Source organism: Haliotis asinina, chromosome 9 (genome assembly GCF_037392515.1).
Source record: "Haliotis asinina isolate JCU_RB_2024 chromosome 9, JCU_Hal_asi_v2, whole genome shotgun sequence".
Classification (NCBI taxonomy): Eukaryota; Metazoa; Mollusca; class Gastropoda; order Lepetellida; family Haliotidae; genus Haliotis; species Haliotis asinina.
The window spans coordinates 6,134,184-6,160,644 of NC_090288.1; the positions used below are offsets into that span (position 1 = coordinate 6,134,184).

The following is a 26,461-nucleotide window of genomic DNA, read 5'->3' on the forward strand; positions in this document are numbered from 1 at the left end:
CCTTTCTTTCTCACTTTCCCTCTTCATTTCTTTCCCTTCTCATCTCTCATTTGTGTTGTACAATAAGGGAAGGGCAAGCTTAGGTCAGTCTGGCTTATGAAGTTCATTGAAGTTATAAAATAGCCTCTTTGCCTGCGAGATGGAAAATTTACTGTCCATATTTGTTAACAGCTTAGTGCAACTGCAGCTGTTAGTGATTCCTCTATGGCTGTAGTAATAATGATACATCCCATCTCTCCTTTTGTTTCCTTCTCCACCTCTTCCTCTTTTCTCTCCTTCCTTTCATTCTCACCCTTTCTTTCTCACTTTCCCTCTTCATTTCTTTCCCTTCTCATATCTCTCTCTCTCTCTCTCTCTCTCTCTCTCTCTCTCTCTCTCTCTCTCTCTCTCTCTCTCTCTCTCTCTCTCTCTCTCTCTCTCTCTCTCTCTCTCTCTCTCTCTCTCTCTCTCTCTCTCTCTCTCTCTCTCTCTCTCAGATTGTTCTCTTCTAACTGTCAACACTACTGCAACTACTAATCAAAGCACACCCCAGATACTGGATCAGCATGCTCTTGATTTTTCACCTCAACTCCCTGGGGATTATCCATTCTGTATGACAGTAGCAGCAGCCAGCTAGTTCAGATTTTCATACTCTTATAAAATCCTGTTTCTTCATTCTCTAAAGTACAATACAGTCCCTGGATTGTCTAGTCTGACTGGAGCAAGTCGTAAAGATTGAAACACCGAACAGCATATCTTTGCATGATAACTTAAGAAAAACTTCATTAAAAAGGTTCTAATTATTAATCTTATTAAATGTTTTTCAGGTCAGTTTTCCATTATAGGATTTTGTGGCAGATAAAGAGACATTTAAAAAAAAGTTGCATAATATGGTGAGAAGATTGGTGGAGCAGCAAAATATTATTCAGCTCACTCGGACGAAACTACCGGTCTTGTGCATCCTAGTAAAAAATACCAAGCCCTGTCAAAAAACACCATAAAAAGGATCATCACATTCCCGAACTGGTCTTTGAACATTTTGTACTTTATCATAAAGCTGACAGACATATAAAATTATTTCATATTTAGTCAAATTTTCAGTTAAGAACATGTCATTTTTCTGACATTTTCCTCATCTGACTTCAAGCAGTTCAAATGATGATCAATAAAAATGGATAATGAATCCCCCTGAACTGTATTAAGGCTCTGTCCATTATGTTGGTGCTGCTTACAGACAGATATCACCTAGACACAGAACCAGCGAATGATCCGATCCAACTGATGACTCTATTTTCTGTTTTTCCTGTGTACAGAGGCAATTGTGTCATAGCTGTATTGGCCTCCATGTCAAGTAGAACCGTATCACACCAATCATAGCAAGCAAGCTATTCTTGATTTCGTGGATCTCACGATGAAAAAAAGTGTCAGGCAAGAAGGTATTGCTTTTAGGGGGTATTGATTTAGGATAGAATGATGTGAGAGAACCGCCTGCTTCAACTGATTCTCACTCAATATGGAGCTGATAAGCGTGCTTCGTAGCAACCATGGTCTCCAGACTGCATAGAAAATGCCTTGACGTGAACACACACACATGAAAATAGTGAACTAGAAATTACAGACAAGAGCAATGTTGGCAAATTGAATTGCAGTACGATGCAGGAAGGATGGAATTTGGCATCTTGTCCTTATTTCATATGCGTTGTTTATTTTGCAGAATTCAGACCCGGACTCCCAATATCTCCTTCTTGACTACAAGCATCCTGCTGGATCTATTTCCTGAGCGCGCTCACTTCGAGCCAAGGGATTATCACAGATCTTTGGTGAGTAGGCCTTGAGATCTGGCAGTACAACCTTCCACACTAGCAGTCCAAATGGAGACATAAGCTACACCAATCAATCTTCAATCACCCAAAAGAAGGATTAGGTTTTTTGGGACAACATTCTGAAAATTGCTTTTGAGTTTTGAATTGCCAAGAGGGATCTTGATCGATGTAAAATCATCCTTGAAAAAGCATATATGTTGGTGTGAGTATTACTTGCTTTGTGTTAGAGTGGTTGTGTTACTGGACTGAACGTAATTTGGAAGTGATAACAGATAATTGGACATTGATACAATATTTATGTATATAGATAGAAATCCGATAATTTGATTTGTGTGTTCATGGGAATAAGGGTCAGGATGATCGATTATGTTTGGTCTCTCAAGGTTTCGTACATAGAGGATATATTAGGTATTGATGAGGGTACTCTTGGCTTAATGTTGAGGTTGAAGCTACACAGACCTCGTGTGATGACTGTAGTTTGCTGCCGAAGACAGCTACGATCTACTTGAAACAAGTGTCGATATTAAATAGTCTTTGTGAACTGTAGGAGAAGGCTGGAGAAATAGATGCTGGTCATTGAGTAATTGTGTATCCACAGTTCAGGCTTAGAAGGAGGAAGGATAGATTCGCTGTTGACAAGTGGACAAAATCGTTGTGTATGATGACTGAAAGTAGAGGGTCATTGAGTAATTGTGTATCTACAGTTCAGGCTAAGAAGGAGGAAGGGAAGATTCACTGTTGACAAGTAGACACAAAAGTTTTGTATGATGACAGAAAGTAGAGGGTCATCGAGTAATTGTGTATCTACAGTTCAGGCTAAGAAGGAGGAAGGGAAGATTCACTGTTGACAGGCATACATATTTGTTTGTATGAGTGAGTGCTTTTTAAAGAGCTTTATTAGAATTATTTATTATTTCAGAAATAATGTTTGACACCTGAAAATGACTTCACACATTCTGATATGAAATAACTAGAACCTGGAGATTCAAGATGACACTCATAAGCCCAAAATGTGTCCAAGAAGTGAGAACCAATCCAGGTCAAGGGTGGGGGTTGGGTGTCAAGGTAGATGAAATAACAATTGAGTGAGGTACAAAAAAATCGAATTCAAAATGTACAGGTAACACATCCTGAAAAATGGTTTTGGAAAGCTCTTGATAAAAATTATTCACCTAGGTGGTATAAATGTTTATTTTTCAGTAATGATTGAAAAAAAGCTTGGAAGCTAGTATGTTTTTGTCAGAGGGTCTCAATTATTGGATCCCAGTGACAATAGATATCGGTCTTTAGCTGCTGAAGCCTGTGGTTTACACTTAGAAGGATGTGTTTATGCTTCACTGTCTGAAGGTGGAATCGGTCATGGCATTATCAATGAAACTGAATGACTGTCCTATGGCAAGCTTTGAGTAACCTCCAGATCAGACTTGGGAAAATATTTGTATAATTTTGTACAAACCACACCCAGTTCATACACAGTGTTCACAAACACATTTGATAAGTATTCACCTTTGACATTTTAGCTTGTTTAGTTACTGGAGCATTGAGATCCTCATTTCGGTCAAATGTGGCATCTCGTGTGCTTCAGATCCAAAACGATGTTTTATGATATGCATGGATTTGGTAAAAGCTATGACATGCCTTGGGCAATGAGTATATTACATAGCCAAGGTAAACTCCGTTCTAGCTGCTGTGTCATGATTCATAGTTCCCTGTTTCAGCCTGTGTTGACTGTTAACAAATACTTTGGTGATACATAGTTGTTAGAAGAGTAAGAAAATGTGTTGTCAGAAAAGGTATGCATTGAAAATCTGTTTCATAAAAGTTAGGAATAACTTCAGTGGTAAATGGTTGTTTGGAAAATGGCATTGTGTGTCTGATGACAATCCTATTCTTATGAGAGTCAGTTTGTTGTATCATGGGAAGATAAGACTATCCTATCAAAGGAAAGTAGTATATTGTGTGTGGTAACAGCACAATAACCATACATAGTGTTGAGACAGCATCGTCACCTTGTCCATAATTATCAACATGGTACATAATAATAGTAATTACCATGGCAATGTATTTGCTGGTACAGATTACAAGAGAAAGACCCAGGAAGCCACCCCCTGTTGGTGTAGGGTCTGTCCTGATGTAAGTGAATATATGTAGGGCTTGCTCTTGATTGATAGTCATCAGGTGAATCTGACACTTCTCTACAACCCACCACCACCCCCAGTGATGACAGCTTTACTGATGGCCAATGAAATCCTTCCTTTGTTGCTCCGCATGGCCTTGTTTTGACGAGCTTGTCTGAATGGGGCAATATCGATGTTGAAATGATTCAATTATAAACAAGCTTTCTAGTTAATCACCAGTCGTGGATAAATTACATTGCCTCCTGTGAAGTGTGTCTTGTAGCTAAACTGCAGTGGTACTTTCGACACCTAGGCTGAAAGGCTTGTATCCAGAGGGGATGGGATATTTGTTGTTATTTACAAGTTTTTATGAGAGGGCTTTGCTTAATGACTGAGATTAGTTGAATGGAAAGCAGTTCATGTGCGTGTTAATAGTCACAGTGGAATGGAAATTGGATTTGGATGCATTTTTGTGATACTGTGGCACTGATGTCTGTGGTTAATATCACTGTCAGATTCTTTGTGTACTGTATGAAGTTCTCTTGGTATTGAAACAATCTACGGGCAGTCGCTTTGTGCCAATCGTGAATTGGCATCCTGCTTCATTAAAGTTGTCTATGATTATTAAGTGATATATAGCAGTAAGTAATATGTATGTAAGCATGTTTCAGAAATGTTGACAACAATTTATATCAGTGACAGAAAGTTGGTAGGACAATGAGATCTATGTTGTTCGAAAAGATGTGTATTGTAAGCATGTTTCAGAAAAGTTGACAACAATTTATATTAGTGACAGTTTTATGGAAGGAGAATGAGATATATGTTGTTAGGAAAGTTGTGTGTTGTAATTTTGTTTCATGAGGCTAAATAATTACTTTAGTGGTCAATAATTGTTTGGAAAATATGATATACATTGTTTTGAAAGTAAACAATAATTACTTCAGTGAAAGCTGTGAAGAAAATATGGCATATAATGTAAGGAAAGTTGTGTTTTGTTATCATGTTTCTTGATAATATACTCCTGGAAACAAATAAAGGAACACATGGAAATGCAAGTGTACCTATATACCCTTTTTCTTGTGACGCTATTTTTTGTGCTGTGGGTGAAAATATTTCCCTTATGCTACTGTTATCTTTGTGAAATTATGGAGCATGTCATGAGGAAGCTGCGATATATATTAATCAAAACAACTTACAGAACACTTACAATACAGATGCTCTCTGTTTCAATATCTTCCAGCTATGGCAGATTAGCCATGAAAAAAAGTCTGTGTACCTGAACATCTTTCGAGTAATATATGATAGTTTAGGGACAAAATTGGAAAGACAATCACAATATCATTTAGTGTGTCATTTATATTCATCTGTATTTTTTAACAAATAATAGATTTACAAAACCCAAATGTATATTTCTCATTACTTATTATTCATGCTTTCCAGATTATTGTTATTGTCTGTGTCTGTGTTTCATTTACATGTTTGAATGTTAACATCTCAAAATGTTCCATTGTCATTTTGCAACTACTCTTGAAATAAATGTAAATGTTTGAAAATGATGTGTTGTATATATTCTGGAAAGTAGTATTTCTAATATCAGCTGACTTTGTCAGGAAACACTTGGTGAGTTGTCAACTGACCTTGCGTCAAGTATCTTGTGATGGGAAGATGAAAATCCGCATGTGATGCTTACGATGCACAACATAAATTTCACTTCTAATCATGTTCTTGAACAAGCATTCATATTCATATTTGATGCTTTTAGCCTTTTTTTAGTGTACATGTACCTGATATATACTTTCTGATTCTTGTCTGTGGAGATTTCAAACTGATTGTAGCCTATTTGAAAAAATGTACTTGTAATGTACTGTAATGCCCATTTATTTTAGGTGGGTGGAGATTCTTGTTGGAACAATTATAATCATAAATAATGGATTTTGTTTGTGAATGAAATATGTGACTGTTTATCTGTCCAGCTGTCAGTCTGCCTTTGCCATGAAATAGACCCCAAACATTCTTGTACTTCTACACCAGCATGTTTTGGTAATGCACAAATTGAACAAACAGTTTAAGTACAGTTTAAGAGGAAAAATTTTCATGGCTTCTTGATTTTTGTTTTAGATATAATACTTTTTCAGTCTTTTCATTAAAGCATACAATTTTTTATCTGTAACAAGCTTAACAGTAATATATTTGTAACCAATGACACATGAATTCACAGAGCATGAATCAGGGACAGTGAAAATTGTATTTGACATGTGTTCACTTATGATGATGAGGATGATCTTCAATATCTAGTTTAGATCTTGTAGGGGGTTTACGTTACCAAAGTCAGTGAGAGCCAGCTGCACCCTCTGCAGTGTGTCATCCATTTCCAGCGTTTGTTTATTTGTTGTCTCCCCTGGTAGGGAACCAGATACCTTGAAGCAGCTTATGTCTGTCATTGTGGCACATGGTGGTCTGACGGTGACATATACATACACACATGCTGCAGAAATTAATTACAACCACACAATAATGTGTTAAATACTTCCAAATACCACTGCAATGTTTCTTTCTGTGAAACCAAGTTACTTTCATCTGACATTTCATCAAGTCTTGGAGGTTTTTTTTTGTTTGTTTTGTTTTCCCAACATTAAGAACTGTGTTCAGAGGAAGAAAATTTCAAAAATAATTTCCAGCCTAAGTCACCATAAGGCTCCATTATCTGATCAAAATGTAATTGTTCCAAAAGAGAGGTTGATTGTTGCACCGTTAATCACTTTAAATCTCATGGAACCAATTTTTAGTCCAAAATAATTGATGATGTCAAAGTACTTTCTATGATTACATCAGTTTCCGTCATAGGTCTAGTAGCAGGTTGGTACTATTTCAAGGCTCAAATTTTATTTGGTAAAAAAATTTAAGTATCCATTTCACAAATGGCTAATTGACCTTAATAATTACCGAGCTCGCCTGCTGTGTCCTACGCCATTTGACTGATGGCACTCCATGATGTAAGGGCTCCCAGATCCCTGGCACAGATGGCCCACCAGAGGGAGGCGGCAGGCGATGGCGCGACAGACATTACCATGTTTTTCTGTCTTTGAAGACAATCAGCAAGTGTTTATTTGAAGCTTCCTGTTTCCAAACAGTGGAGAGTGATCAGGTCTCCTCCATCTGTTGGGGGCGAGGTCACAGCGATGATGACCAAATGTTGTTGTATCTGTTACTGTCAACATATTTGAGGCCAATGGTTTAGGTATGATCAGATTGATAACAGACTTAACTGTTCGGTTTCATTTGAGTGATTTTGTGTTTATTTTTTAAAACTACTTCAAAGCTTCTTGGGGTCTCCTTACTGGAAGATGAAGTTTATTGGATATTGAAGAGACTGGATTGGCATGAGAAATAATCATTTAGATGTAGACCAACATATGATGGTAATCACATCAGAAACATAAGGATTGATATTGAAGAGACTGGATTGGCATGAGAAATAATCATTTAGATGTAGACCAACATATGATGGTAATCACATCAGAAACATAAGGATTGATATTGAAGAGACTGGATTGGCATGAGAAATAATCATTTAGATGTAGACCAACATATGATGGTAATTACATCAGAAACACAAGGATTGATATTGAAGAGACTGGATTGGCATGAGAAATAATCATTTAGATGTAGACCAACATATGATAGTAATTACATCAGAAACATAAGGATTGATATTGAAGAGACTGGATTGGCATGAGAAATAATCATTTAGATGTAGACCAACATATGATAGTAATCACATCAGAAACATAAGGATTGATATTGAAGAGACTGGATTGGCATGAGAAATAATCATTTAGATGTAGACCAACATATGATGGTAATTACATCAGAAACACAAGGATTGATATTGAAGAGACTGGATTGGCATGAGAAATAATCATTTAGATGTAGACCAACATATGATAGTAATTACATCAGAAACATAAGGATTGATATTGAAGAGACTGGATTGGCATGAGAAATAATCATTTAGATGTAGACCAACATATGATAGTAATCACATCAGAAACATAAGGATTGATATTGAAGAGACTGGATTGGCATGAGAAATAATCATTTAGATGTAGACCAACATATGATGGTAATTACATCAGAAACACAAGGATTGATATTGAAGAGACTGGATTGGCATGAGAAATAATCATTTAGATGTAGACCAGCATATGATAGTAATCACATCAGAAACATAAGGATTGATATTGAAGAGACTGGATTGGCATGAGAAATAATCATTTAGATGTAGACCAACATATGATAGTAATCACATCAGAAACATAAGGATTGATATTGAAGAGACTGGATTGGCATGAGAAATAATCATTTAGATGTAGACCAACATATGATGGTAATTACATCAGAAACACAAGGATTGATATTGAAGAGACTGGATTGGCATGAGAAATAATCATTTAGATGTAGACCAGCATATGATAGTAATTACATCAGAAACACAAGGATTGATATTGAAGAGACTGGATTGGCATGAGAAATAATCATTTAGATGTAGACCAGCATATGATGGTAATCACATCAGAAACATAAGGATTGATATTGAAGAGACTGGATTGGCATGAGAAATAATCATTTAGATGTAGACCAGCATATGATGGTAATTACATCAGAAACACAAGGATTGATATTGAAGAGACTGGATTGGCATGAGAAATAATCATTTAGATGTAGACCAGCATATGATGGTAATTACATCAGAAACACAAGGATTGATATTGAAGAGACTGGATTGGCATGAGAAATAATCATTTAGATGTAGACCAGCATATGATAGTAATCACATCAGAAACATAAGGATTGATATTGAAGAGACTGGATTGGCATGAGAAATAATCATTTAGATGTAGACCAGCATATGATAGTAATCACATCAGAAACATAAGGATTGATATTGAAGAGACTGGATTGGCATGAGAAATAATCATTTAGATGTAGACCAGCATATGATGGTAATTACATCAGAAACACAAGGATTGATATTGAAGAGACTGGATTGGCATGAGAAATAATCATTTAGATGTAGACCAGCATATGATGGTAATTACATCAGAAACACAAGGATTGATATTGAAGAGACTGGATTGGCATGAGAAATAATCATTTAGATGTAGACCAGCATATGATGGTAATCACATCAGAAACACAAGGATTGATATTGAAGAGACTGGATTGGCATGAGAAATAATCATTTAGATGTAGACCAGCATATGATAGTAATTACATCAGAAACACAAGGATTGATATTGAAGAGACTGGATTGGCATGAGAAATAATCATTTAGATGTAGACCAGCATATGATGGTAATCACATCAGAAACACAAGGATTGATATTTATAGGTTTGAGGCTGAATTTCCCCTGAATTCTAAAAGAAATGTCATAGCTTCTCAAACCTGTGTAACTGACACTGTAGGATGATAATCATGATGGTGTGCATGCCAGCCTCAAAATAGAAATTTATTATCAAAATGCGATAAAGAGGAGTCGAAACATCTCATTTTGAGATTTTCTGAAACTGCAGTTATTTGGACTTGGCATAGTTTCCTGTATATTTCTGTCATAGTCATCTGCTGCTTATGTCTGTTTCTCAGTTTTTCTTTTATTTAATCAACTTCAACTTGAAAATAGTTCTAAAGCAAAGCACAGCAGGGATAATATTTCTGAAATTTTATGGTCACAACTTTGGTTCTGAAGATCAAGTGTTAATGGAGGGGCGGTGGGGTGGTCTAGTGGTTAAAGTGTTCGCTCGTCACACTGAAAACCCGGGTTCGCAACCCCACATGGGTACAAAGTATGAATTCCATTTCCTGGTGTCCCCCGCCATGATATTGCTGGAATATTGCTTAAAAGTGGTGTAAAACTAAACACTCACTCACTCACTCAAGTCTCAATGAACTATAGTCTAGTTATGCAACTTTTGTTATATGATGAGTGAAGAAAGGTAGTGTAGTGGTAAAAGCGTTTGCTCATCACACCTAAGGCCGGGATTCAGTTCCCTTATGGATACAATATGTAAACCCTATTTCTGGTGTTCCACAGCATGACAGTGAATATAGTATAATTATATCAGCCAACAGTCCACCCATCCTGCCTGCCTGACCGCCCGCCTGCTCGCTCGCTCACTCACTCACTCGCTGATGTTAGTTGTTCCTACTAATCTTCTCCTTCTGTAAACCCTGTAATGAAACGTCCCATTACAACTCAATAGTCACCCATTCACTTAAAGCATTTCACTGGAGGCGATTGTTTTAATTACCAAGTAAACATATATAGCTACAAATCCTCCTGCACTAAACACAATTAAGTTCGTAAAAGGAAATTCAAATGAAACCTAATCAATACCTTCTTACTATTTGCTGACTGAAATGTCTATGAAAGGTTTAATGCAAATCTGTTCTCAAAATAGAATGACAATACAATTAGGTTGGCAGCAATAACAGGAGCATGGACACACAGCCACGATGTGTTTCACATCAAGGATGCTAATTGTGTTTATACAGAGGGATTTTGTACACTTATTGCCAGATCCCATGTCCCTGCACGATCTCTCCAATGGCACACTCCCTCTCAACCAACACCCGATCCTGCCCATATTTTCGCAAATTTGCTTGATTCAATTTTGGTTTTCAGCTCCATAATCGGCATAAAAAGCATGTAAATATGGGCTTAATGAACAACCTGTCGTGAATGGGAGGGAAGTTCTGTACACGTAACAAGATCACGGGGAGAGGGAGTACAGTTAGTTCTGCCAGGATTTCTGAAGATTAACGCATTATTTTCCTGCTGCACTCCCTCCTCTATCTGTCCCATCATTTGAAATTTTACACTTCAGGGAATGACAATGGGATCCCCATCTGCCAGCAGAGCTGCACCTGAATGGCTTGGAATGTCTTTTGTATTGAGGATTATGTCTATAAATTAATGTAGCGTTAATGTCTAGGTGGTTTTCCGGTAATCGTTTTTCTTAGATTTCATCCATTTTGTATTCAGAACGTAACAAGGGGGTATTTTATTGTGTGAAATTGCTTCAGAGTTTGAGTGCGGCCGCAGCAAAACTTACCTCTCTGTTATCATCACCATAATCTTTGTTATTATGTTTTCTTTATTGGTAGTGATGATGCAATTGAGTTGTCGTCGTTGTCGTCGTCATCATCATCATCATCATCATCATCATCATCATCATCATATTTTCTGCATGTGTAGTTATGCTGCTATTTTGAATCTCTACATTCCTTGCTTTCAGGAAAACTTTACACTAATTACCATTGTTGTTGTCATCGTCGTCATCATCATCATCATTGTCGTCATCATCGTCATGTTTTCTTTATATGCAGTTATGTGGCAGTTTTGAATTTCTTGCTTTCAATGTAATTACCATATTTACTGATATTTACATATATGTTAAAGTGCCCGACATTTGTAAACCTACTATTAAAATTATTGGAGCACATATGTCACGTGTAGTCAAGCCTGGAGTAATTGTACTAGTGTAACTTGTGGTGACACAAATACTGTTGGAACCACTCATTAAGTGAGTGTTTTAACAGCATAAACTGTTTAGTTTAGAATTATCATTTCAAAGAAATGTGCTGAATAGTGGATGGTGTCATATATGGATGGTGGAATGTATCAGAAAATGATTCAGTTCTGCAATTTGTGAGGCCTGTTCGGTTGTTCCTGATGATGATGATGATGATGATGATGATGATGATGATGATGATGATGATGATGCTAAAATACAAAACAAAAAACCTAGATTTGTGGAGATGCATCATGTAAATATAGAGCAAACAGGATATCTTGCAGTATATTTAACAATACACACCACATCACAGGAACTGTGCACAGGACAATGTTGGCATACACAGATCCAGAGAGTGGGGTGTTCGCCATTCATGTGTTCATCCCCTTCCTCCCTCCCTTTGTCCTGAACGTTTATTAATTGTACATTGCAACTTGCATGAGGATGAAAATGAACTGTGCACCCCTTCTCTCTCAAAAAGCTGTATCTGCCTCTGATGGGTGTGTGAATGTTTGCTGCCTCTTGTAGAATGTTTCTGATGCTCAAATTCATTGAAGTACAGAATATGTTACGTAGCCAAAGAATATTCATCAATATAATGATGCCTCTCATATGTTCAAAACTTTGAAGGCTCCCCAAAGATCAGATACTGCTTGACATTAATAATTAAAGGGGCACCTTACCATGAAAGCCACAGTAGATATTATCATACTTCAGATGAAATATTAACTGAATACACGAACTGAAAATAGTATAACAAAGCTGAAAGGAAAAGGTTTTGAGGTATCGAACGAAAGAATCGTAGTGTGTATAGGCCCATGATACAAGGGAGTCTACAGCACTGTACTCTAATTCCTAACAGTCCTAGACTCAACGGCAGTCTGTGAGAGAACCCTGAGAGAAAGCCGTGTCACATGACCAGCGTGTGATGGTCGGTGGATCCTAGCGATGGTAGTTGGTTAGTTGTGTGGTAGCAGGGTCGGAGTCACAACTTGTTAGCTGGGCGAGCAACGACTCATTCATCGCACTGACCCTCAAGTAGCATCGGACTGTGACTGTAGTGGTCTATCACGTAACTGTCACATTCCTGCTGCTTTAGCTGCCTCTTCCCAACTGCCTTGGACTATTGTGTAGGGATTGTGTCAGTGTATTGAGTGTTAGTGAATGGGATATTACCGTGCAGGGCATTGTTGTCAGGTCGTGCATCAGGCCAGCTGAACTCTGTGTGTGTTTGACAGTACGGCTTACAGCTGGAGTAGCATTGTTCTTTGGACTCAGGTTGGTACAATCCTACTGTACAATCCTACATTTGATGTACAATGTAGTGTTACTGTGTCGTTTCAATAGAACCTTTGAACTTCATGTTTTATTGTACTTAACTTATTGACAAAATCCTGTTTGAAATTTCATTACAGATTAGGGTCATTTTTGTAAACATTGTTTTAAAAATATTAAGTGTACATTCAAAAAGAGAATTTAAATGAAAACATAAGTTTCACAATTCCAAGCTTTTAGTTATATTAGTAATATAGTGGTAAACCCCAAACATGTTTAATGAAGACATGGTTACTATGAGCTTGAGAGTATGTGTACTATTGTTTTAGTACTGTTGATTAAAGACTTAAAACATGTTGATGAAAAAGATGTGCTCTGATTTTCACTGAAACTCTACTATGACAGCTGTTGTACTGGTGGAATATATTAGTGTTTGTGACTATGTAAAAGAGTTCAACTGGGCAGAATATTTAGTGTTGTGTGTGATACAGGTTATTGAGACCCTGTATAAATGGTGTGGTTGTAACCATGTCTGGCGCCTTGGAGTGTGCTGCCATACTGTAGAAGATGACTACCATTTTAGAAATGCATCAATTTCATGTTTTTCTACTTGTTCTGCCAATTGATTTTTTCACAAAGATAGGACATTGTCATATTAGGCCTTAGATTGTTTGACATGTGATATTTAGCATTGTTAGGATATGTACCCTGTCATTTGACTTGTAGTGGTTCTTCCATGGCTGTTCCTTTAACCACCCTTCTGAACTAGCTGCCTAAGTATGGGATTGTTTCATGATTTCCTAGTAATTGTCACGTCTATCAATACTTCCATCGTCATTGATCTGTGTCCCTGCCCCAGCACTTGCTCCTCCCACATTCCAGACCAACACTCCATCCACGCTGCATGTCACCCTCGTTCCACATCCCAGCATAATATACATGTTCCCTCTATTCACATTCAGTATTTAGCATGTGCTGTTTTTCAAGTAAAGTATATAAATTATGCTTTCAGTACAACAGCTGTGGTGTTGTGGCTTGATTGAATTTTCAGACCTGTTCTTGTTTATTTTATTGTTTGGTAGTAACATGTTGAAGGTGATACATTAATAGTAGAGAAAACATGTACACGAAATCTAGATCCACCTGAAATGAAAATTTGAATTAGGAATTATAAATGAGTAAGAATCCATTATTTTCACCATTCAAACTTAGACTGTAGGTCACTCTTCAAACTGCTATATCATCCATCCACACAGAGGGGCAGTAGGGTAGCCTAGTGATTAAAGTGTTTGGTCCTCATGCTGAGGACCCTGGTTCAATTTCCCACTTGGGTACAAAGTGTGAAGCCAATTTCTGGTGTCCTCCACCATGATATTGCTGTAATATTGCTAAAAGCAGCGCAAAATCATAGTCCATCCACACGTCCCCTTGGCCCCACCCCTACACACATCTTCTCACAAATACACACATGCCCCCCACTCTTCACCCTCACTGCCACACATCACCTTGCCTCGCCACACCTCCACTTATCTCCAGGACACATCCCCTCACCCCCAGCCCCCAAATACACATCCCCAAACCCCTACCACACATCACCTTTCTCCCCACAAAATGCCCATCCTCTGTAGACCTACCATCCACCCCCTCAACACCACCCCCACCACATATCACCCCTCATCAAGACACCCAGACGCTCACCACCCATGACCTTCTCATGAATACTCCACGAAGGTAGTGATCAGAACCCCTGCCCCCCCTCCAGCCATGTTCTGTGAGTCCCTGTTCCAATATGTTTGGCTGCAGATCCTGATGATCCTCTGTATACAGCCCTCAGGGCTACACTCTGATAATGACCAGTTCATTTAGGATAAACAAAACCCCTTATTGCATTAAAAAAAACCCATAAACAATGGCAGCATTTCCTCAGCTCAAATTTCTTTGAACGACCCTGTGAAGAAAATTAATTTCATGTTTTTCACTTCATTTGTGAATTAATGTTTAAGCCCCTACATGAAAAGAAACCGATCGAAAGTGCTTCATACATATTTGATGCATGTGATTGTAGAGAGTACGACCTCTGTGACTAGTACCTCGGTATGTCTAGTGTATTTGGTCGTCACAAACGGTGTAGCAGTTGATTGGTCTGGTGCGACATACTGCCACAATGTATATCCAGAGATAGGCTGATGTTACGGATTCTGACTTGATTTATTGTCACAGGGGATCGCCTTCGTCTGTCACTTCTTCTACTCGATGGTCATCTTCGCTGTTACTTCTTTTTCTTGACTTAAAAACATGTCGCACGAAAAACTTGGTAATGTAATTATTTATTGTGACGTGAAATCCAAATAGACAGCGACTTTCTGTCTATGTCATTTCATTTGGCAGATGATATTTTTTAGGGCCATATTCCACCTTCATGAAAAAATTATGCCTTTTGCTTTTTGGGAGTTTTTGGTTGTTTTTGGTTTTTTAAAATATTTTTTAATCTTTGTGTTGTTTTTTCTTCTCAGATCAGGTGAGACATAGTCAAGTCAACATCAATGAAATATTAAGAATTTATGTGTATAAAGGAGACAAGATTTGGAGTTAAAGTATCGATTAGTTACAATACGCCAGTAGATTCCTTTTTCACCTCCAAAAGAACTGACAAATGATAGTTTTCTCTCATATCAGTAGTGATGTGGGATGCGAAAAACGGTGGTGGTTGATTTTAAAAAGGGTAGTTTTTATATGATTCAGTGTCAGCCTTGTTTTCCATGCTATTGCATGTGATAGAAGATTACTGTCAGTCTTTACACTGACTGGATTGTATGTGGTCCTGAAATAAGATCGTGTAGGTGTCATAAAATTATTGTGTTGTACCTGGAGTATCTGGTGAGTGCAAAACACTGGGTATGAATTTGATTCAAGAAGTGTTTATGGGATGCTAAGCTGGTTAGATGGGATTGGGGTTGAAGTCTTTGGCATCGGAATGGGTACTTGTATAAATTCTGTGTAAGTTGCATAAGACCATTACCATATGCTTGATATTGTATATACATTGTTTAATGAGACATCATGGATTAGAAAGGGATGAAATAGACAAGAAAAGGACACAAGTGATGAGAAGGGGTTGCAAATGGGATGCAAGAAATGGGAAGTGAATGAGAATGGATACTCTCACACAGTCCCTGATGCCGATTATTTTCCATTCGGCAATGCTAAAGCCAAAATACAAATCTCAGGTTCTGAGCTGGAGCTCCTTTTAAGTTCTAAAGAAGTTATATATTTCTATCAAAATTATATATATTCAGAGACAAAGTGTTGAGATTACAAGACAATGGAATGTGAGAGATGAAAGGGGATGCTTAATGGTTAAAACATTTGTAAATGCCCATACTTAATTTCCCTTTTGGTAGAATGTGTGAAACTCATCTACCTATCCAAGCTCCTGATAGTCTGGTAACATTGCTAAAAGCAGCATAAAAGCAAATTCTGCCACTCAACCTTGGTTAACCTTACACACTAGAATCTTGCCCTACCATTCACCCCGGTCAAGTCTACCAGCCTCTCGAGTCTCTCCCCACCTATCTATACCTTGTTTGATACAACTGCTTCACTTGACCCCCACATCTCTCCACCTCATCCCCTGAAACAGAGAATGCCATCCCATTCTGCTTGATTGGCCCGTTTAACCCAGAAACATCCAGTAAACAAGGATGGCTGATCCTCATGCCAATTCCATCCACCATTTGCACCGTGCTGTAAATATTAATTCCTTGTACATTTTCCACTAACCTCAGAACACAACACTTCCTCTCACTTGATTTCACCCAAGGAGATGCTCTGTCAATGGTAGATTTGATTCCCAAAGGCTAATACCAAATATAGATGACTCCAGTATCAAAGCAAATAAAAAATATGTAACTTCAAGGAATCTGATTCCAGCAGGAGGAAGATGATAGGTGCTCATCTCTGATGACGTCTACCTAGAGTTGCTGATCCTCAAAGAGAGGATGCTCAGGTAGTAGATGCTGCAGGCGATGATGGAGAGGATCAAGTCATCATTCTCAGTCAGATCTGACATCAACTATTGTTTGTTTCTGTTATTGATCTTTGGGTACTGTCATTGAATGGAGTTCTGACACACTTTCTAATGTTTTAGCATGCAGGACAACATTAATGTAGACAATCTGAAAAACAATTTGCATTGTAGTCATGTTGTTTTGTCAGGAAATGTCAGTAATGGATTGAGTTAAGTTTTGTTTATGTTTATATTTTATATATACAGGAGGAATGGTGCCCTACCACACCCCTCCTAATCCCAGCCCGAACTACTATTGCTTACCTCAGCTCTTCCAGTCAACCAACATATCCCAAACCCAACTATCGCACACTCGCGCATACTCACCCCACCTAACCCTCACCTCAGTCCACCCCACTTCAACCGATCTCTACCAAATGCATTTCAACCAGCATATCCCCAAACATACTACTCACCTCACCTCACCTCACCTCACCTCACCTCACCTCACCTAACCTCACCTCACCTCACCTCACCTCACCTCATAGTAATGTTCTGTTTTTCTTTGCTTCAAGAAAGCATTAAACCCTTTACACTCAAGTTGCAGAGATCAGATAAGAGCTCCCAGAAATGATGATAGATTGCCAGATGAAACTTTGATAGGAACAAATTCAGTGAGCAGCCAGTGAGAAATGATTGTAGATATAATATTCTATTTGTGCCAAGCTCTCATTATTCATAGCAAGGCAGATGTGAACACCAGTCAGTTGACAGTGTCGACATTCTGACAGCATCTGTCCAGGAAGAGTCCACCCTACAGCATGCTCGTACTGCACTGAAAATGTCGGAGTCCATGTTGCATGTGACCAGCATTGGAAATAGTTGATGATTTATTGGAAGTGTCATAAGCAAATACTGATCCGAGATAGCAGCATATTGTATGCACTCATGTGGAGAGGGTGAGAGAGGGAAATAAGAGGGATCCGCTGGGGAAATAGCTGTCGTCAGTGGTGTCTCTACATCGCAGCCTCATCTACAGAATGTCAGGCTGATGCTGGATAGCCCGGTTCATTGTGGAGATTTCATTATTTCCTGGACTCTCAAGAACATGTACTCATCAGAGTCTGCATATAGTGAGGAGAGATGTGCACCTGAACGGAGCCAGGCAGTGCAGACTGCATGACCAGGAAGATATGGAACAACTGAGAGATTAGATGCTGCATTCTTGTACCCTATGGGAGAATCCGTATCATCATACTGAAAGCTATGGAGACTGCATGATTAGACAGATTTATTCTGCTTGCTGATATTCTTGAACCCAGTGGGAGACACCATATTGACCTTCTAGAAGCCAGAGGGAGACTGCATACTGGCATCCTGTTAGGCATAGGGAGTCTGCATATTAGTATCCTGGAAGCCGTAGGGAGTCTGCATATTGACACCCTGGTAGCCATCTTGAGACACCATATTGGCATCCTGGAAGCCACAGGGATATTGCATATTGGCATCCTGGAAGCCTTTGGATGACAACTTTGAACCTATAGTACGTATTGAACCCTATAGTAGCTGAGTACAAGCAGGCATGAAACCCTAAAATAGCTGAGTACATGCAGGCATGGAACCCTACAGTAGCTGAGTACATGCAGGCATGGAACCCAACAGCAGCTGAGTACATGCAGGCATGGAACCCTACAGCAGCTGAGTACATGCAGGCATGGAACCCAACAGCAGCTGAGTACATGCAGGCATGGTACCCAACAGCAGCTGAGTACATGCAGGCATGGAACCCTACAGTAGCTGACTACATGCAGGCATGGAACCCAACAGCAGCTGACTACATGCAGGCATGGAACCCAACAGCAGCTGAGTACATGCAGGCATGGAACCCAACAGCAGCTGAGTACATGCAGGCATGGAACCCAACAGCAGCTGAGTACATGCAGGCATGGAACCCAACAGCAGCTGAGTACATGCAGGCATGGAACCCAACAGCAGCTGAGTACATGCAGGTATGGAACCCAACAGCAGCTGACTACATGCAGGCATGGAACCCAACAGCAGCTGAGTACATGCAGGCATGGAACCCAACAGTAGCTGACTACATGCAGGCATGGAACCCTACAGTAGCCTTCCAGAACAGGCATGGAACCCAACAGCAGCTGAGTACATGCAGGCATGGAACCCAACAGCAGCTGAGTACATGCAGGCATGGAACCCAACAATAGCTGAGTACATGCAGGCATGGAACCCTACAGTAGCCTGCCAGAACAGGCATGGAATCCTACAGTAGCTGACTACATGCAGGCATGGAACCCTACAGTAGCTGACTACATGCAGGCATGGAACCCTACAGTAGCCCACCAGTACAGGCATGGAACCCTACAGTAGCCCACCAGTACAGGCATGGAACCCTACAGTAGCCCACCAGTACAGGCATGGAACCCTACAGCAGCCCACCAGTACAGGCAGAGTGATCAGGAAAAATGCCATCGATACTCATCTCCATCGGTGCATGTCGTTTGGCTTCAGACGAGATGAAATCTACAGTCCAAAACATACTTAAGCATTACGACAACATATTTTGATGATTATTTGCAACATGAAGTAAGTTAAGATCTGACATCATAGTCAAATCAGGTGGAAAGTGTGAATTGAATTTAGGGACAGGTGGCAGTGGCTCTGAATATTTATAATTATCCCTAGATACCCGATTAAATATTAATGATAGTCACGGAGGACTGCTAAACTGAATTACAAATATGTTGTTCCAGCGAGTGTCAGTTTTTTTTTCATGTGAAGTTTTACTTAATGTATTTCCTTTGGATTATATCTTAGTTACATGCAAACAGAGAAGCTTAGAAGACAATTAAATTACGTGCCATATCCTGGGTTATGTGTTCGACTATCAGTTGTCTCTGATGTATTGATTGTATAGTTGTGCAGAAATCAGTTGAAACCTTAGCTTACTAAATGGAATATGCTAATGTAGTTATAACTTTTATATCATATGATTGATGTGTATCACGACAGTTTGGGACGTCTAATTCCTCATCTGGTGAATTCAGCCGAAATGTTGTTAATATGAGTTTAAACAACAGGCTTCAGTATGTAGAGGGGTATTAATGAGTGTTGAGTTGGCTTTCTGGGGATTTATTTATATAGTGAAGTGCTGCTTCATAGAATGTTGTCAACATGAAGTCAAGAACTTCACTAAGGAATAGAATAGTGCTGATATGATGATCTAAGAAAGGTTTTAGGTTACTAAATGTTTTGTGTTCTGTTTGAAAGGCATAGAAGATGCAGATTCATGAAATGGGTTTTTAAGAATGTTTTCAAGAGCGTCTCTGATTATTGGACGTTCTTTTCCTTTCATGAACAGGTTGCACAGTCAGTGAGAGTCAGTGATCAGCTGAACATTTTCACAGTGATTCTGTGTTTAACTTTGAATCCCATCTTTTTCAGTGGAGACTTATGTTGTGTTGATGTTTCTTTGAAACAAAATTTTTACTTTCAAAAATATTTGCTCCACTCTTGAAATATTTATTCCTTCATAGCCACATTTGAGGATAAGTTACCTTTATCTGATGATAGCTGATGATGTATTGTTTAATTAGCATCCTCAAGGTTCTTGAAATGTTTGAACAGTTTAGTAAATGAAACAAAGACATAAAGATGGAGTCAAACACAGGTGAGACTTTCATTAGCCCATAACTCAGTCTCCTAGGCTGGAGCTTCCCAATAATTAGCAAGTTGTGTTCAGCCATTTATCACACTGATGGAGTTGTCAAGGTATGATTTAATTCAGTGCCCTTGACCAGGGGTGAGAATGGCTAATGGCTTGTTCCTGCGAATTGGTCCAAGTTTGAGTGCTTGTTTTTTCATGGTCATTGCTTGTATAGGGTCCTGAGCATCGTAAAGCTGTTCCTGAAGCTGGAGGTGCACCTGATTTAGCAACCTGCTGTTTGGGTTCATACAAAAGTTGAAATGCATTGTTGATTGACCATAAGTGCTTGAATGCTATAACTTAAGCCTGGAGAAATTGTCTGTGTTTATGTTTGTGTCAGAAGCCACTAATCAAGACCAATAACTGCATGCTTTGGTAAAGGAATGCTTTGAAGAACGTTGGCCACCAAAAACAATGACCAGAAGATGCTGAGTGCACGCTCCAGCAATGTCATAATAATGGAAGAATTGATGTACGTGTTCTGGGCTGGATTATCAGATAGCTGGGTTGTTTGAAGCATGTTTATATATGCCCGTCCTCATTGGGTTCTTCAAGGATTACTAGTATATGAGTGCACCCTGCTGATTAACATAGGTGTGGAGTCGGGGAGTGATGGGAAATTGATGTGGAGAATAACAATGTCAGACTGCATCACTGACAAAGGAATGATAGAATTGTGATAGCCTTGAAAACAGTTGTTTTCCTTCCTGCAATTTGTTCTATTCCAGAAAACAGAACCTGCATTGGAATTGGTGGAGGTTAATATGGTTCATTCATCATCTGCAATTTGGACAGGTATTTTGATAAAATATATTTGTACTCACCTGGCAGTGCTTATTCTAATTCTCTGAAAGCAAGCATTCATTGTTTGCATTTACTCACAATTTTTTGTCCAACATATTTTGTGTGTAAAACCAGGATAGAAATAGTCTTTAATGCATTTTGGTGAAAAGATTATGTTTGGAAGAACAATAATGAACCCCACGAATTCTCTGTCTCGGAAATGGTGATTCTACTCATCCAGTTATGAAGCATGGCAATTCTTTTCAGGTTATATTTAGATCATGTATTCATTTATAAGGGTTGAAGGTCACATTTAGTAGAGATGAGTAATCAACTGATAGTGAGGGTAAGCAGTCTTGGTTTGTCCATTATGAAAAATAAGATGGAATTATGATAATGGTGAAGAGAAATCAGAATTGCTGAACATCAAACATTTTTTGCTGAATAATGGTTGACTTTAAATCAAGATCAAAACTGAAAGTGATAGCTATTATAATGAATCCTGACTCGGCTATTAGTATAATGCAGACTCTATGGGGATAATTGCCAGAAATATTGTTTAACTATTTCTTTACAAGAAGGAATTCTGGGAATTCTTTGTGAGTGGTTTAGAGGGAAAGAAATTAATGGCCAATATAATCTACAGTGTCTCAGTTGTTCTGACAAATGCAGATAGAATTAAGATGAATTATGTTGCAATGTTATGGTTGTCTGCCAGATTGAATCCTTAATAATTTTTGCTGTTTAAAAAACACATTTGTCAATTAAAGTATGTCTGATGTGAATATGATCGTCAATTTGGCATCATTACATTGAGGAGGATATGACCCTCAGTGAGCTCTGTGTCGTACAACATTAAACAAACTCCTACTACACCCTGTAGATGTAAAACATCAATAATCAGCTTCTATTATCAATAAACACAGATTCCACCGAGTATTCATGCATCTTTGAACATACATCTACTGATTCATATGGACAATACGACTCAAAGTGAGCAAAGCTTTAAAACATTGGAATTATCAGACTCCCATGAACCATCAGACCAACTAATCAATGACCCTTAAAGGGGAATGTTATAGTACAGACTTCCAGGAACCATTGTCCCCCTCGTTAACCACTGTGTCCTCAGCCCTGATTCTGGCAAGCTCCTATTCTAACGTTCTGACAAGACATCCAGGAACCATTGTCCAACTTGATAGTACAATATTCTTAAATTTTCCCTTGTATCCAAACAATTTGTATTTAACCAACTACTCCCTTGTCCCTGACAATACTTCCATGAACCTCTGTTTCACTTGATACCTCAGACTCCTCAATGCCACCTTATCACCCAATGAACTGTGCTGTAAGTTTCTGAGAAGACTTTCAGGTACCAGTATCCACCCAGCTACCCTAAACAGTCCTGACAAGACCAGGAACCTCTGTTCCACTATGATTGTGACACAGTGACACCTCAGCCCCTAATCATTACAAGACCACTGCCTTTCAGAAAAGGTTAGAGCACTATAGCTCCTGATAAGACTTGCATGGACCATTCAACTGGCACCGTGTCCACAGTCTATCACAGCTCTTGATGAGGGTCAAGCTGATGATTCCTCATCCTCCTGTGCTATCACCCACCTCTGAAGGGGTTACATAACCCCTATAGAGTTCAAGGGGCTTTCTGAACATCCATCATGGTGCCTGCAGCAAGTTGATCTGTGCCCATCAAGGTCTTCAAAGCGGTTCTCTGACAACTCCAGGATGGGAATGCATGGCGACCTCAGATGCTGACAATACTGATTGCAATCAGCTTCCTTGTGACCAGCTTTAATTAAAATTCTCTTATCAGTTTTGTGGTTTATTGTATGCAGAACAGAGCATGATGACCCATAACGTCATTGAAACCTGATGAAGCTCTGTTGCCCTCTTCCTTAAAGTGAACAAAAAATTTTAAAAAATTGTCTTATTCCAAAAAGTGGATTAAGTTTCAATTAAGATTTCATCAATTTTTAGTCTTCCCGAGACAACAATTTCATGAGACACTCTGAGGTCGACTTGAACTAACAACATGGAAATCTTCTATGAAATATTTTCCATCATATTTATTTCCTCTTCCGATTTATTATTTTGAAAGTGAGTCCCAGAGCTCTCGTGTGAGAGAGGAGACAATGCTTGAATGATGGCAGAGGATGAAGATAATATTGTGAAGTACTGATGTTGCTGATGGTTTAGCTTGAAGGGTTCTTATTCTTGGATGTATGTTCGCACTGTTCAATCAATGAGATGCCGTACAGCTTTACCCTCTCCGAGTCCTCTTAACACCCCTGACACCAAATTTGTTTTCCATTAGAACGGACAAACAGTTATCGATTCCATGCAGAGTGTTAAAGGTTGAGCTTGAGCCAGGGCCATGAGTGATAATATCTCGATAACCTGTCACCTTCAAAACCCTCATCACTACCTCTATCCTCTCCATCTCACAAGCTCCAGAAAAATTATGTAAAAAATAATATTTTCTTTCTTCAAGACCATCTTTATCCCTTTAAAGTCTGCTTTGGCAAGTGCTGTGCTCTTGTAGTATCGCGCAGACTTGTACCATCCACTTCTTTCCAAAATGCCAATTAGGAAAACAGATTTTTTATTTAAAAAATTATTAGCTTACATTAAAAGTAGCTATTGGTATACCTGACTGAAGAATTCAAACAACCACCCTCAGTGTTATGTCATCTTTATTGGCTTGTACATATTTTTTGGGTGTTTATCAAAAAGTTATATGGATGCAAAAATACAGTTTTAATGATATGACAAGTGTGAGAAGATAAGCCAGACTTTGGGAATATCATCGTTTAAGAACTCCTAATTTTGAAATTCATACACCAGGTAAATTGTTGTGCATTCCAAATTTGATTTAATTAGTTTTTGATGTTGATGATAATTGCACACTGTAAGTATTTATGGCTCTGGTCTGTTTCAATAATGGGTTTTGCAAATGTGCTTTGGAAATGTCAAGGAGTTGAAACCCTTGTAATAGCAAGCTTGAAAGGAGACTTGTCTACTCACCTTCCAGCAAGTGGTTTTAGTGGATGAAAAAACGATAGTCTTGACAATGATAGACATTTGAACGAACTTCTATGAAATATACATGGAACACTTTCCTGAAGAAGAAAGTTGACATTTGAAACGTCGTTGCTTTGAGTTTGTTTGGTGGCTTTTCGCAGATGGTGATGCATGCTGTAGATAGGCTATCTAAAAAAATCATTGCATATCTGTCATATTTTTTTCATTCTGACCGATTTGGTTCAAGTTCAGATTGATTCAAGGCTGGTTGGAATTATTTTTTAATTCTCATTTTGTTTCATGGGAACCAAATCTGATGGTTATGTATAGACAATTATTGTTTTTGTAAAAATCTTTGACAAGCAGATTAACAAATAAGAACATAGGAACGAGGAACGGTGATTGAAATCTGTAGATTGTTTTGGCTTTTGAAGTGCATTATTTTGTTACACTCGAAATTTGATGTTGAAAAACATGGATTTTCATAAATACAGTCATTTTTTTTTAAAGTGATTTTGGATAAGCAGAGTAGAGATGTCTTTTAGCAGCATTTAGAAGTTGTTTTGTATGACCAAGATCTGTTATGGATTAAACATTTTTTTTTTTTTTTTTTTTTTTAATTCTTTAAACACAACATTTCGATAAATTATCAAGACTCCAGATAATGATGTAGGGGTCTGGAAAAGACCTTGAAATGTTGTGTTTGAAGAATTACAAAGAAGTTTAATCCATAACAGATCTTGGTCAAGCAGAGTAAGGACTATGAACAAAGGGACACTGGTATTATGTGATATTTTATTGCATAGCATTCTGTAAGGAAACACTGGCAATATTCTGTAAACTACAAATATTAACCTTAGATGCAAAGAATCTTCCTTTTATAGGTGAGTTAGGTGAGTATTAAGTTTATAAATTTTTCATGTGGGAAGTAAATTTGAGGGTCATTAATGTCTTGCATCACCACAATACGTCTAATTCAGACTCGATTATGTACAGTATTTCTGCCTTATAGCTGGAATATTGCTGAGTGTGGCGTAAAACTAAACTCATTCACTCACTCTTTCTTTGTAATATTTTGGGCTTAGCAGGAGATGGACCATAGATGTAAGATGGACCAAGGACAGAGATAGGTGGCTGTGCAGGGTGTCTTGGTTTTATGGTGTGGAGATGCAAATCTCTTTGTGACTTGACTGTTTTCGATATTTCTCTGTGTGGGTGGGCTTAGTGGGAGGGTACAAGTAGGGAATTTGGTCTTCTGGAGATATGCCATGTTCCTTGCCTTGACTCTCTCTAACTGATCAGCAGCGGTGGGCTAGCCATGGTCACTGCCACTGACCCTTGTGTAGACTAAGATGCTTAAAGATATTTGTTTTTATGCAATACATGTCTTGCTTCTGATATTTTGTTAAAATGCTGTTTCATATTTTGATAACTAAAATTGGTTTTGATGAATGTATATGCATATATATATATTCAATGGCCATTGTAAATTACATATATATAATAGAAACCATGTGGAAAGCAATGATGATGTTCAATGAAAATAAACTGACATTTTGTACATACGAAATAAACTGTATCAACAATGTTTAAATTTACTTGTCCACTTACTAATGTTACTTCAATAATGTCTAGTGTGTAACATTTGGAATCAGTCAACATGGCATGTTATGTCCATTCATGCAGCCAACTTAATCAACACAGCTGTGCTGACCAGTGATTGAGGATTTCAGTGTGGTCAAAGGTCAATGTATTGTAGCTGTGACCTCAAGTTCATTGTCTCATGTGTAGTACAGTGAATCACTCATCAACCTCAAATGGTACAATTTGTAATGTTACAAATACGTAAGGATTAAGAGATCTTTTTTTTTTAACCTGCTTTTGAAATTTATTTCTGTTAAATCTTGTGAGAAATATTCTTTAAGTGGCACATTTTGGAAACTTTTACACTTTGATGGAGTTCATGATGAGGGTTGGTGGTGATGAAGGAAGTGCAAGGATTCAAACCTACAACAATAGGTTACTTAAATGCCCAAGGGAAGCAACTCTCCACCTTGTGTATTAGGGTGATTGGCGCCTATGTTACTTAATATGGTGAGGTGCTGATAACCCTAAATATATAGTCCGGATTAACCAA

The 26,461-nt window shown here is 38.4% G+C and overlaps 1 protein-coding gene across 4 annotated transcripts in view; it reads left to right on the forward strand.

Annotated features, from left to right (window-relative positions):
• LOC137296902 (plexin-B-like) overlaps nt 1-26,461 on the forward strand; it is a 256,296-nt gene that overhangs the window by 110,280 nt on the left and 119,555 nt on the right. For 3 of the 4 annotated variants that reach the window (XM_067828790.1, XM_067828789.1, XM_067828794.1), the window contains one exon: nt 1,694-1,799. The gene's annotated coding sequence lies outside the window, so the exon portion shown is untranslated. Of the gene's footprint in view, nt 1-1,693; nt 1,800-12,328; nt 12,773-26,461 lie in introns of those variants that run through there. The other variant, XM_067828791.1, reaches the window with a different exon arrangement.